At 40.8% G+C, this 13,223-nt stretch overlaps 1 protein-coding gene across 1 annotated transcript in view; it reads left to right on the top strand.

Moving 5' to 3' along the window:
• Positions 1-156: 156 nt before the first annotated feature.
• Positions 157-13,223, top strand: part of FAF2 (Fas associated factor family member 2) — an 88,567-nt gene continuing 75,500 nt past the window's right edge. The window contains exon 1 of the mRNA XM_057312343.1: positions 157-1,048. The gene's annotated coding sequence lies outside the window, so the exon portion shown is untranslated. The remainder of the gene's footprint in view (positions 1,049-13,223) is intronic.

Genomic DNA, 13,223 nt, shown 5'->3' on the forward strand with positions numbered 1-13,223 from the left:
GGTGATGTCACCGGCCGAGGGAGGGGGCCCGCAGCGCGGCCGGAGGTCGCCTCGCAGCGGCCACAGGAGGGCGGCAGCAGGACGGCGGCGCGGCCCCGGGGAGCCGGAGGCCGGGCAGCTCTTTGCCAGGACACCAGGACGAGGCCCCGCGCCCGCCGGGTCCACAGGCAAGCGGACCGGGCGAAGTGGCCGGACGCGAACAGCTCAGACAGCCAGTTCGTATGAGCCGCCCGGGCCCCTACTGAGAGGCTGGGCCCCGTAAAGGTCCCTTCAGCGTGAACTGGCCTGAGAAGGACCTAACTGATCCACCGCGGGCAGGCAAGCCTGGCCCGGGGAGCACCGAGGGGGTGGTCGCTGCGCAGACCTTGCTCCTGAGTCATTCTACAAGTTTCTTTGCCTAAGCTGGGCAAATGTGATGAATCCTATCATTGCGAGCCTCCTCTATAAGAGGGGGAAATGAGGCTTGGAGAGGTGACACTAGGTCCCACAGCCTCTTGCCTCCTTCCTGCGAGTCCAGGACTGTCCCCACGAGGCCTTGTGGCTGAAGGACATTTCTTACGCATTTCTCTTCATTTAGGGTAACTTCAGCTCAGACCCCCAGAGTTTGGATGACCTGACTGGGCCTCTACCTTAGAGGCTGGGTCCCTTAAATATCCCTGAAGTATGAAACTGCTGGAGAAAGACAGGCCTAATTTACCCAGGCAGCCTGCCACTCCTGCACCCAGCCACCCTCAGTAAACGGTCTCTGCCTCCTCCCAGCCATCAAGTCACCAAGCACCAGGACAACGAAATGTAGTAGTAAAGCCAGCCTTGGTCAAGAAGAGGTTACAGTCTGTGAGACCAACAGATGGTCAATGACCCATCACAGCACCGTGGGTGAGGGGCTCTGACATTTAAACATTGAACATTTAAACACATTAAAAACTCTTGCTGGGAGACCCAGAGAACCACCATTACATTTGGACATTGGGATTTTTCTTTTTCTGATTTTGAGACTTGAAGGTCAACTATGAACTGGAAGAGAGAAGGAAAAGATGCGCCCTAAACTGTGAGTAGTGGTTTTCTTAACGGGTGGGGAGTAGAAGCAGAGTTGGGGTGAAGAGGAGTCTCCCTTTTGCTCAGTAATACTTCCATGTAGATCTCAATCTTATGAGAATATAGTTGTTTGGGGCACCTGGGTGGCTCATTTGGTTCAGTGACCACCTTCAGCTCAGGTCATGGTCCCAGAGTCGTGGGACTGAGTCCCACATCAGGCTTCCCCTGCTCTGCGGGGAGCCTGCTTCTCCTTCCCCCTCTGCCTGCCACTCCCCCTGCTTGTGCTCTATCTCTCTCTGTCAAATAAATAAATCTTGGAAAAAAAAAAGAGAGAGAGAGAGAATATAGTTGTTTATAAGGAGTGTAAAAAAGAAAAACACTTAAGGCCCTGCATAACCCCGTCCAAGCACACTACTCCACGACCATCACACACCTTTTGTTCCCCCCAACCACAGTCTCAGGGGCTAGAAAGACCTAGAAAGTTTGCTAGTTTAACAAACCAGCCATAAATGTCAACTCCAGGTTTTGTGGAGACAGAAGACTTATGAACACTGTGTTCCCTTGTGACCTCCATAGGCTGTTCTTACCCGATTCGCGGAGACTTCCGTCAATAACTTGGGCAACACAACATAGCATATCCATGTGCAAATCCACTGTAGACCCTCTTCCCACTTCCTCCTTCCTTCTGGAGCCACTAATTCAGCCATCAGCAGCAGCGAACTCCATGTTTAAGTTCTACAAGTTACTGGTCCAAATTATTCTGCAGCTGTGCTTGCTCTTGTATATTACTCTCATTTTTCTGCATTAATATTAAAAATCATTATTAAAGTGATATTTTGGATCATGTAGTATTTCTGTGTGCTAGAGATTCCCAGTACCTTGACACTTCCATCTTTGTAGACCTCTAAAGACAATCCTAGTTTTCTAATTCTCCATTTAATTGTGAAACTCAGTAATGGCAAAAGACATCAATAAATACAGTTGAGTAAAACATATGGGGCAATCTCACAGAATCTGAATTTCAATTTATGCAGTCTAAAGTGGAGAAGTTTTTTAAACTTTTTTAAGGGAAATTTTCAGACATACATAAGAGTAGATCGATAGTCACATGCTCTGCCAGACGAGCCAGCCAGGCACCCCTATTTTAATTTTTTGAGGCACTACCATACTGGTTTCCATAGTGGCTGCACCATTTTACATTCCCATTAATAATTTCTTTCTTGTTTCATTTGTGATTGGTTGAATTTACTTTCAAGGGTTGGTGGGTTGTTGTGTTTTGTTTTTTTTTCACTTTTTTCCCAACTTTTTATTTTGACATAATTTGAGACTTACAGAAAATTGCAAATAATTCCCATCTACCTCTCATCCAGATTGCCCAAATGATAACATTTCATCACATTGGCTTTATCCTTTCTTCTCTCTCTTTCTATTTTTCCCATACTGTTGGAGAGTAACTTGCAGACATGATGCCCCTTTATCCCTTAATATTTCACAGTTTTCCTAAAAAGAAGGACATTCACTTACATAACCACTATACAATGATCAAAATCTAGATATTAATATTGATACAAAACCATGATCTAATAGACATAACCTAGATTTCACCAGATGCCCCAACAATAGAGGAAGAGAAAATCCCAGATTACGCATTGCATTGTTATCTGTTTGATATCTTTTAATCTGGAGCAGTTCCTCTCTTGGTCTTTCATGACCATTGATGTCTCGAAGATTACTAGCCAGTTATTCTGCCCTTCAACTTGAGTTGTTTTATGTTTCCTCATGGTTAGATCCAGCTTAAACATTCCTGGCAGGATTAGCCCGGATGTGATGCTGATTTCTCAGTGGGTGGTATGGGGAAGCACAGCTCATCAATTTGTCCAGTTACTAGTGGTGTTAATAACATTGATCATTTGGTGAAGGTGGTGTCTGTCGGGCTTCTCCACTGCAAAATCACTATTTTTCCTTTTGTAATTAACAAATAGCCTGGGGAGAGGCGCATCGAGACGATGTAAATTTTATGTCACCCCCCGGGCTTTCACCTATTCCTTCATTAGTGCATCCACTGATTTTGCACGAGTCGGGTAGTATGATGATAGCTGCCAAATGGTAATTTTCTAGCATTGTCATTCCTTAGACATTTATTAGTTGGCTCCCTACGACAAGGAAAACATTTGTTTGTTTCAGTCTCCATGGGTTCACAGACTCTTATTTTATCCCACGGGCCGTGATACTTTGCTATCATGATTTCTTCCAGTGTTTAAATTGTCCAAGATTGGGTCAGGGGGAGCCCCTTCAAGCTGACTCCTGCATTTTTAGGTCCTCATCATCTTTGAACGCTGTCTTACTTTCTGGCACAACAAAATGTTCCAGGCTTAAGAATAAGCCGTTTCTACAAGGACTCCTGGTACCTCTGAGTGGAAAACGAAGAAACCAAGATCTGGGTGCCAGGTGCGATCATTGCTGCGGCTACAATTTCTTCTCCTCTTCCTCCATCTTCATCTTTACCTTCTTTTTTACACCACAGAACTATTATAACATCAAAAAACTTTCTCCCTCGGGGCACCTGGGTGGCTCAGTCGTTAAGCATCTGCCTTCGGCTCAGGTCACGATCCCAGCGTTCTGGGATAGAGCCCTGCATTGGGCTCCCTGCTCAGCGGGGAGCTTGCTTCTCCCTCTCCCACTCCCCTTGCTTGTGTTCCCTCTCTCGCTATCTCTCTCTCTGTCAAATAAATAAATAAAATCTTAAAAAAAACCAACTTTCTCCCCCAAATTCCTCAATGTCAGCTATTTGCTAGCCAGTATTCAAATGTCCCCAGTTGTCCCTTAAATATCTTTTTACTGTGAGTTTGCTCATTTAGGACCCAAACAAGATCAACACATTGCAAATAGGTGCAGCACTCTGTACAAATGTGGAGATGGTAGCAAAGTTAGTACAACAATGAAATTTTAATTATAATAACATAATATAATGAATGCCAGTGTGCCGATCCCCCAGCCTCAGTCGTTACCAATATTTGGCCAAACTTGTTTCATCCACACCCATCCCACTGCCCTGTGCTGTAATTCTTTTAAAGCAAATCTCACATGTTCTATCAATTCATCTGTAAGTACTTCTCTAAAAGAGAAGGACTTCTTTTTCTCTCTTGCAATATAATCACAATATAATGATCACAGATCAAAAAAGTTTAAGAATATCAGTATCAGCAAATATCCAGTCAGTATTCAAGTTTTCATGATTGTCATGCATTTTTTTGCAGTTGGCTTGGATCCAAACGTCTCCACATTGCATTTATGTATGCTTCTTAAATCTGTTTGAAACATCAATTTTATGAGGTAAAATTTATAATCGATACAGTCAGTGCTTAACTGTAAACGTACAGTTCCCTGAATTTTGACAGATATGTACACCTATGTGACCACAAGCACACTCCAGATATGAAACACACCCATTACCCTAAAAAGTTCTCTTGTGCCCCTTCTCAGTTAACTCCCCCTGCTAAACACAACCCCTAGCCCCTGGCAACTGCTGCTTTCTGTTACTACAGATTGTGTTTTGTTAGTTCCTCCATGTTGTTGTGTGTGTCAATGTTTCACTACTGTGTGGAATTCTGTAGTAAGAATATAACAAATTGTGTATCTTTTCACCTGTTGACGGACATTAGAATTGTTTCCAAGTTTTTGCTATGATGCCTGAAGCAGCTATGAAAGTTCATGTACACTCCTTGTGTGGACATACTTTCAATTCTCTTGCATAAAAATCTAGGAATGGAATTGTTGGTTGTGTGAAAGTGTATGTTTGACTTTATGAGGAACAGGCAAACTGTTTTCTAAAGTGGTTGTACGATTTTACCTCACTGGATTGTTTTCTTATTGGTGAGTTATGAAGCTTGAACAGGTGGACATCATATAGGAAAAAATTGAATCTCAACCCTTATCTCATACCACACACATACATTATCTTGAAATGGATCATAGACCCAAATATAAAAGCTAAAATTATAAAACTGTAGCTGCATCTCACAAGTGTTAATATATTGTATTTTAATTTTGATTTAGTGAAAATAAGTTTTAATTTCCATCATGAGTTTTCCTTTGACTTAGTAGTTTAGAAGTGTGTTGATTAATTTACAAAGATTTGAGAGTTTTACAGTGAATATATTTTACATGATTTCAATAATTTGAAATTTTATCTGGCTTGTTTTATGACCCAGCATAGAGTCTGGCATATGCTCTTGAAAAAAATATGTATTCTGCAGTTTTGGGGTACAGCATCTTATATTACTTAAAGTAGTGGGTGATGTTGTCTTCTGTATACCTACTGATTTGCCTTATAGTTGTTTTATTGATGACTGAGACAGAAGTACTCATGGTTTTTTTTTTAAGTTTATATATTTAAGTAACCTCTACACCCAACATGGGTCTTGAACTCAGGACCCTGCGATTGAGAGCCGCATGCTCCTCTGACTGGCTGAGCCAGCCAGGCGCCCGTGAGACAGAAGTATTCAAATCTCCAACTGTAATTCTGGATTTGTCTTTTCCTCTTTCAGTCCTATCAGTTTTTGCTTCTCAGTATTTTGAGACTCTGTTATTAGCTACATGCAAGATCTCCTGGTGAATTTCATCCTTTACCATGATGATAAGATATTTTTTTTCCCTTGGAAATACTCCTCATTCCAAAATCTATTTGATCTGATATTAATATAGCCATTCCAGTGGTGTTCTGAAGCTCCCAAGTGTGTTTTGGCACTCTGCTCTAGATTTGCTTCAGTTTTTCCAACTTTATCCTCACCCCTCCTGGGAAGCAGTGGCCACTGGCAATTGTCTGGGCACCCTGGAGAGGAAAAGAGGAAGGTCAAGACCTGTGAGTTTGTGCAAACCGGGAGCATCTGCCGAGATGAGGCAGAGGTGGAAGAATTAGGTGAATGTAGATTCACTGGTTGAAATGTCTTGGCTACCCAGGAAAGGCACACCTCAGAGTCCACAGTCTCGCGTGCACATGGTTGGACCTAACAATTGGAAAGTAAGTCTGACCCTAAATCTGGAAACAAAGGCTGTGTCCAGTAGTCAGGGGCAATCAGCCAACTTGGCTGGCGAGCTACAAGAGAGTAGTTTGCCTCTTGGGATAAACCCTTAGCAGAAATATGGGTTGATTTTGTCTGACGTGGATCTTGGAATTAAGTTTTGAAACAGGGCACCCTCACTCTTTTCTTTTCCAATTATACACTTAGTGCCCTGTAAATTAGGTCCACGCCGCCAGGCTTCAAATCAGTGTGAGGAAAAAAAGCAAAGCTCTCAAATTATGGCAGGAACATGGGCAAATTCTCTTTGATGCTAGGTGGCTCAGTCGGTTAAATGTCTGACTCTTGATTTCAGCTCAGGTCATGATCTCAGGGTTGTCAGATTGAGCCCTGCATTGGGCTCTGCACTGGACATGGAGCCTGCTTAAGATTCTCTCTCTCCCTCTCCCTCTGCCTCTTCCCCACTGCTTAAAAAAAATTTTTTTTTTAAAAAGAGAGAGGGAGAGAGAGAATAAAATCCTTGGGAATTAACTTAACCAAGGAAGAGAAAGACTGGTACAATGAAAAATACAAAACACTGCTGAAAGAAATTAAAGAAGTCCTACATAAATGGAAAGACATCCGGTGTTCACCGATTGGAAAATGTGGGTACTGTGTTGATGTGGGGTTTTTTTCCCCATTATTATTCTGTAAATTTAGACTTTCATATAACACAAAGGAAACATTTATATAAAATGTCACTCAGGGGGCAGCTGACTGGCTGTGTTGGTAGAGCGTGCTAGTCTTGATCTCAGGGTTGTGAGTTCAAGCCCCAGATTACTTAAAAATAAAATCTTTAAAAAAATTGTCTGTCAACATTAATAAGACTCAAAAATCAATCCCCCCCAAAAAAACCCATAAACTGGAAAATTTTTAAAAATAAAATAAAATAAAGTGATTTTCTTCTTGAAAGCCTGTAGTTGAGTATTACTTTATTTATCAAGTCCGATATTCTCTGCCTTTTAATTAAAGTGCTTAAACATTTACATTTAATATAACTATCAATCTGACTAGGTTTAAATCTACTCTCTTGCTATCGGTTTTCTCTTGTCCCTTCTGCTCTTTGTTCTTTGTTTCCTTTTTATTGCCTGAATATTTTTTAGGGTTCAATTTTACCTCCACTATTGGCTTATTAACTATGCTTCTTTGTGTATTTTTTGTTGCTGTTGTTGCTTGCTCATTTGTCTGTGATTGCTCTAGGTTTTATAATACATATCTTTAACTTACCAGAATTTATCTTTAAATAATGTAATATATTTCATTTATAAAAACTTGACAACAAATGGAAGTGTAATTTCATTTCTTCCCTCCCATTTTTTTGTGCAATTGTTATTCTACGTCTTAAATCTACGTATGGTTTAAACCATACATTATATCATTGACATTTTTATTTAAATAGATTATTACCATTTTCCTGATTTTTTATTGTGTGAAATACACACAACATAAAATTTACCATCTTAACAGTTTTTAAGTGCGTGTTTCAGGGCATTAAGTACACTCATACTGTTGGTGCAACCATCACCACTCTTCATCTCCAGAACTCTTTTTATTTTATAAAATTGAAACTCTATACTCATTACAATAATTCCCCATTCTCCCCTTCCCCCAAGTCTTGGCAACCCCCATTATACTGTCTGTCTCTATGGTTTTGAATACTGTAAATATTTTGTGTAAGTGGAATCATAAAGTATCTTCTTATGACTGGCTTATTTCCTTTAGCATAGTGCCCTAAAGATTCATCCATATTGTATGTATGTTGGAATTTCCTCCCTTTATAAGCTGAATAGTATTCCATTGTATGTATATACCACATTTCGCTTATCCATTTATCTGTTGATAGGCACTTGAATTCTTTGCACTTCTCGGCTATTGTGAATAATGTTGCTCTGCATATGGGTGTGCAAATCTCTCTTCAAAACTCTGTTTTCGATTCTTTTGAGTATACCCCCAGGAGTGGCATTGCTGTATCATCTGCAGTTTCACAGCAGCTATACCATTTTACATTCCCATCAACAGGGTACAAAGGTTCCAATTTCTCCATGTCCTTGACAGTGTGTTTTGTTTTTAAAGTAACCATCATAATTGGTGTGAAGGGGTATCTCATTGTGCCTTGATTTGCATTTCTCTAATGTTTAGTGTCCTATGTGCTTATTAGCTATTTGTGTATCTTCTTTGGAGAAATGACTATTCAAGTACTTTGTTCTTTTCTTTTCTTTTTTTTTTTTTTTAAGATTTTATGTGTTTATTTGACAGAGAGAGACAGCCAGCGAGAGAGGGAACACAAGCAGGGGAAGTGGGAGAGGAAGAAGCAGGCTCCCAGCAGAGCAGGTAGCCCGATGCAGGGCTCAATCCCAGAACCCTGGGATCACGCCATGGGCCGAAGGCAGACGCTTAGCGACTGAGCCACCCAGGCGCCCCATCTTTTGTTCATTTTTGAATTGGGTTGTTTGATTTTTGTTGTTGCATTTTAGGAGTTATGTATTCTGGATATTAGTCCCTTATGAGATATATGATTTGCAAATATTTTCTCCCATTCTGTGGGTTGCCTTTTTATTCTGTTTACAGTGTCTTTTGATGCACAGATTTTTAAAATTTTCATGGAGTCCAATTTGTCTGCCTTTTTTGTTGTTCCTTGTGCCTTTGGTGTCATATCCAAGAAATCATTGCCAAATCCAATGTCAGGAAGCTTTTATGCTATATTTTCCTCTAAGAGTTTTCTTGTTTCCTCTAAGACCTCTAAGGTCTTACATTGGATCCATTTTGAGTTAATTTTTGCATATGGTGTTAGGTAAGAGTCATACATTATTCTTTTGCATGGGAATGTCCAGTTTTCCCAAGACCATTTGTTGAAAGACTGTTTTTTCCCTATGGGCTGGTCTTGGCACCCTTGTCAAAAATCATTTGAATATATATGCAGAAAGTTTATTTCTGGATTGTCTATTCTATTCCATTTGTCTATATGTCTGTCTTTATGCTGGTATCACTCTATTTGGATTATTGTAATTTTGCTGTAAGTTTTAAAATCAGAAGGTATGAATGCTCCAGTTTTTCAAGATTGCTTTGGCTGTACAAGATCCCTTGAGAATCCATATCAATTTTAGAAATTTTTTTTTGCCATGGTTCTTTTTTATTTCTGCCAAAAATACCATCAGGAGTTTGAGAGTGAATGAATTTACATTGAACCTGTAGATTGCTTTGGGTGGTATTGACATCTTAACACTATTAAGTTTTCCAATCTGTGAACACTGGATGTCTTTCCGTTTATGTAGGACTTCTTTAATTTCTTTCAGCAGTGTTTTGTATTTTTCATTGTACAAGTCTTTCTCTTCCTTGGTTAAGTTAATTCCCAAGGATTTTATTCTCTCTCTCCCTCTCTCTCTCTCTCTCTTTTATTTTATTTATTTTTTTAAGCAGGGGGGAAGAGGCAGAGGGAGAGAGAGAATCTTAAGCAGGCTCCATGTCCAGTGCGGAGCCCAACGCAGGGCTCAATCTGACAACCCTGAGATCATGACCTGAGCTGAAATCAAGAGTCAGACGCTTAACCGACTGAGCCATCCAGGTGCCCCTTTTATTCTCTTTGATTCTAATATACATGGAACTGTTTCTTAATTTCTTTTTCAGATTGTTCATGGTTAGTATAAAGAAATACAAATGAAACTAGTGTGTTGACTTTGTATCCTTCTACCTTTTGAATTCGTTTATTAGTTGTAACAGTGTGTGTGTGTGTGTGTGTGTGTGTGTGTGTGTGTGTGATCTTTAGGGTTTTCTACATATAAGATCACATTATCACAAGCAGATTGTTATTTAGCCAAAAGTTCATGGGGACCTTCCATGCATATTTCTGAATACTTGCTCTGCCTAGTTCCCTCTTTCCAGTACCCTGCCATGTAAACCCTAGGTACTTCAACCTTCCCAAACTCTTATCTCTGTCTCTTTAACTCTTGAGACTACTGTGCTTTCTTTGAGTTCCCCTTTCTTACTCAACAGTGTAGAAATTCCTTGAGGGAGAAAGTCTGCAAAATCACAGGGCTCATCTTGTTGTTTCCCTGATTGCAGGGATCACAGTTCTGCGCTATCTCTTGTCAATATCTTAAAAACAATTCTACCACGTATTTTGTCCAGTTTTCCAGTTATTTACAGTGGGAGGGTAATTTAGAACCCTGTTATTCCTTCATGGTTAGTATAGAAAAGTAGGTATCTCCTCTTAAGTCTTTTTTTTTTTTTTAAGAAAAACATGTCTGTAACAAAGATTAATATCATGGCTTATGAAAAGCAGAGTTAATTCTTAGAAAATGTGTGAGAGTTAATGGAGTTGCTGAAACTAGACAGAGACATTTTTTTTGAACAAAATTTTCTTCTCCGAAGGAGTTGGAGGAGAACTTTCTGGTTGACAACTAAACATACATCCCCAAAGATGGAGACAGCATTCTGAAGTCCTAGCACTTCTGATGCATCCTGGCTGTTTCCAGATGGCGCACAGGATCCCAGGGGGACAGGGAAGGAGAATTCTTCTATCACAGCTGTTGATCTTGGAATTTCACAATTCTCCTGTGACATCCTTCTTTGTTTCTGAACTGCCTGTCTCTGCCTAGGAAATTCAAGCCGTCACAGGCTACATGAAGGCTGCAGGGACATCCGACTAAAGGATCTGCTTGTGTTGGGACTCTGTCCTTACGCCTGAGCACTAGGCTGACATTTTCTTTCTTTCTTTTTTTTTTTTTTTTAAAGATTTTATTTACTTATTTGACACAGAGAGAGACGGCCAACGAGAGAGGAACACAAGCAGGGGGAGTGGGAGAGGAAGAAGCAGGCTCCCAGTGGAGCAGGGAGCCCGATGCGGGGCTCGATCCCAGGACATGCCCTGGGCCGAAGGCAGACACTTAACGACTGAGTCACCCAGGTGTCCCTAAGCTGACATTTTCTTCTCTAAGATCTGCAACTGCCTTTCTTGTTCTACTGACTTCCAGCTTCTGTACTGCCCCAAAATATAGTCCTCCCCACTTTAACTAAGGTTGATTTCCGCTCTCTCCCCCCAACTCTCCCCACCTCCCCCCACCTCCCAGGGACCATATGGCAATATCTAGAGACTCTTCTTATTGTCACAACTTGCAGAGATGCCACTAACATCGTGAGTAGAGGCCAGGGATGCTGCTAGACATCTTCTAAGGCATGGAACAGCCCCCCCCCCCAAAAGAATTACCCAAGTTAAAGTGTCAGTAATACCCAAATTGATACCATGATTTAGAGACTTGATCGGATTCCACATGATTTTTTTTTTTGCAAGTCTATTTCATATATAGTGTTGGGAAATCCTACTGCATCATGTCACATCTAGTTACCTCTTGGTGACACTAAGATTGATCGGCAGATTTAGGTGTTGTCAGCCTGATCCAGCAATAATAAAGTTCCAGATCAGTTTTTCACCTCAGGTTTCAGCGGCCTTTGTAATCTTCATCTAAATCAATTACTTTAGTTGAGGTTTAAAAATTGTGGTGATCCTGTTTTTGTCAGTATCTCTGTATTACCCGGAAATTTTTTTATTAGGTTTTAATTTTAACTCCAGTGTAGTTCACCTACAGAGTTATATTAGTTCCAGGCGTACAACAGAGTGATTCAAAATTCCATACATCCCCCGGTGCTCACTGTAACAAGTGCGCTCCTTAATCCCCATCACCCATTTTGCCCGTCCCCCTACCAACCTCCCCTCTGGTAACCATCAGTGTGTTCTCTACAATTAAGAGTCTATTTCTTGGTTTCCCTCTCTCTCTCTCTATGCCTCTCTCTCTCTCTCCCTATGCTCATCTGTTTTGTTTCTTAAATTCCACATATGAGTGAAATCATGTGGTATTTGTCTTTCTCTGACTGACTTATTTTGCTTAGTATTTTACTCTCTAGCTCCATCCATATCATTGCAAATGGCAGGCATTCATTCTTTTTATGGCTGAGTAATACTCCATTATATATATACCACATCTTCTTTATCCATTCATCTGTTGTTGGACACTTGGTCTGCTCCCATAATTTGGGTATTGTAAATAATGCTGCTATAAACATAGGTGTGCATGTATCTCTTTGAATTAGTGTTTTTGTAGTTTTTTTTTAAGATTTATTTATTGGGGCACCTGGGTGGCTCAGTCAGTTAAGCATCTGCCTTCAGCTCAGGGCATAATCCCAGGGTCCTGGGATCGAGCCCCGCATCAGGCTCCCTACTCAGCGGGGAGTCTGCTTCTCCCTCTGCCCCTCTCCCTGCCTGTGCTTTCATTCTCTCTCTCCCAAATAAATAAATAATCTTTTAAAAAGTAAAGATTTATTTATTTATTTTAGAGGGAGGGAGGGAGAGGAAGTGCAGTGGCGAGGGGTAGAGGGAGAGGAAGAGAGAAACTCCAAGCCCACTCTGTGCTGTGTGGAGCCCCACGTGGGGCTCAATCTCAAGACTCTGTGATCACAACCTAAGCTGAAACCGAGAGTTGCTTGCCCAACCAACTGTGCGACCTAGGCACCCTGGGTTTTTGTATTTTGGGGTAGATACCCAGTAGTGCAATTACTGGATTGTAGGGTAGTTCCATTCTTAACTTTTTGAGGAAACTGCATACTGTTTTCCACAGTGGCTGTACCAGGTTGCATTCCCACCAACAGTGTGAGAGGGTTCTCTTTTCTTCACATCCTCGCCAACACTTGTTGTTTCTTGTGTTCTTGATTTTACTCATTCTGACAGGTGTGAGGTGATGTATCATTGTCATTAGCTAGAAATGTTTGAAGAACTCTCAATCATTGTCAGTCTGGTTACCCACAGGTAGAGTTTGTAGAGGGTGAATAAATGCTGGACTACTTCTCTTAATTTGCCAGCTTTCAGAAAAAAATGGATTGATATGCTGATAATCGTCAAAAGTGATTATTGAGCTATTTGTTTTGGGTTGTTGGGTTGTTTTTCTGTGTGTTTTGTTTGTTTGTTTGTTTTTTGTTTGTATCATAATGAGCATCTGTACATATTTGATGTGTTTCAATTCATTGTAGGCATTATACTTTTTAAGTACCCTTATTTAGATAGAATTGACATGCAATACACTTCACATATGTGAAGTTTACAATCTGATAAATTTTGATGTACGTGTAACTTAGGAAACCTTC

Source organism: Ursus arctos, unplaced genomic scaffold (assembly GCF_023065955.2).
Source record: "Ursus arctos isolate Adak ecotype North America unplaced genomic scaffold, UrsArc2.0 scaffold_15, whole genome shotgun sequence".
Lineage (NCBI taxonomy): Eukaryota > Metazoa > Chordata > Mammalia > Carnivora > Ursidae > Ursus > Ursus arctos.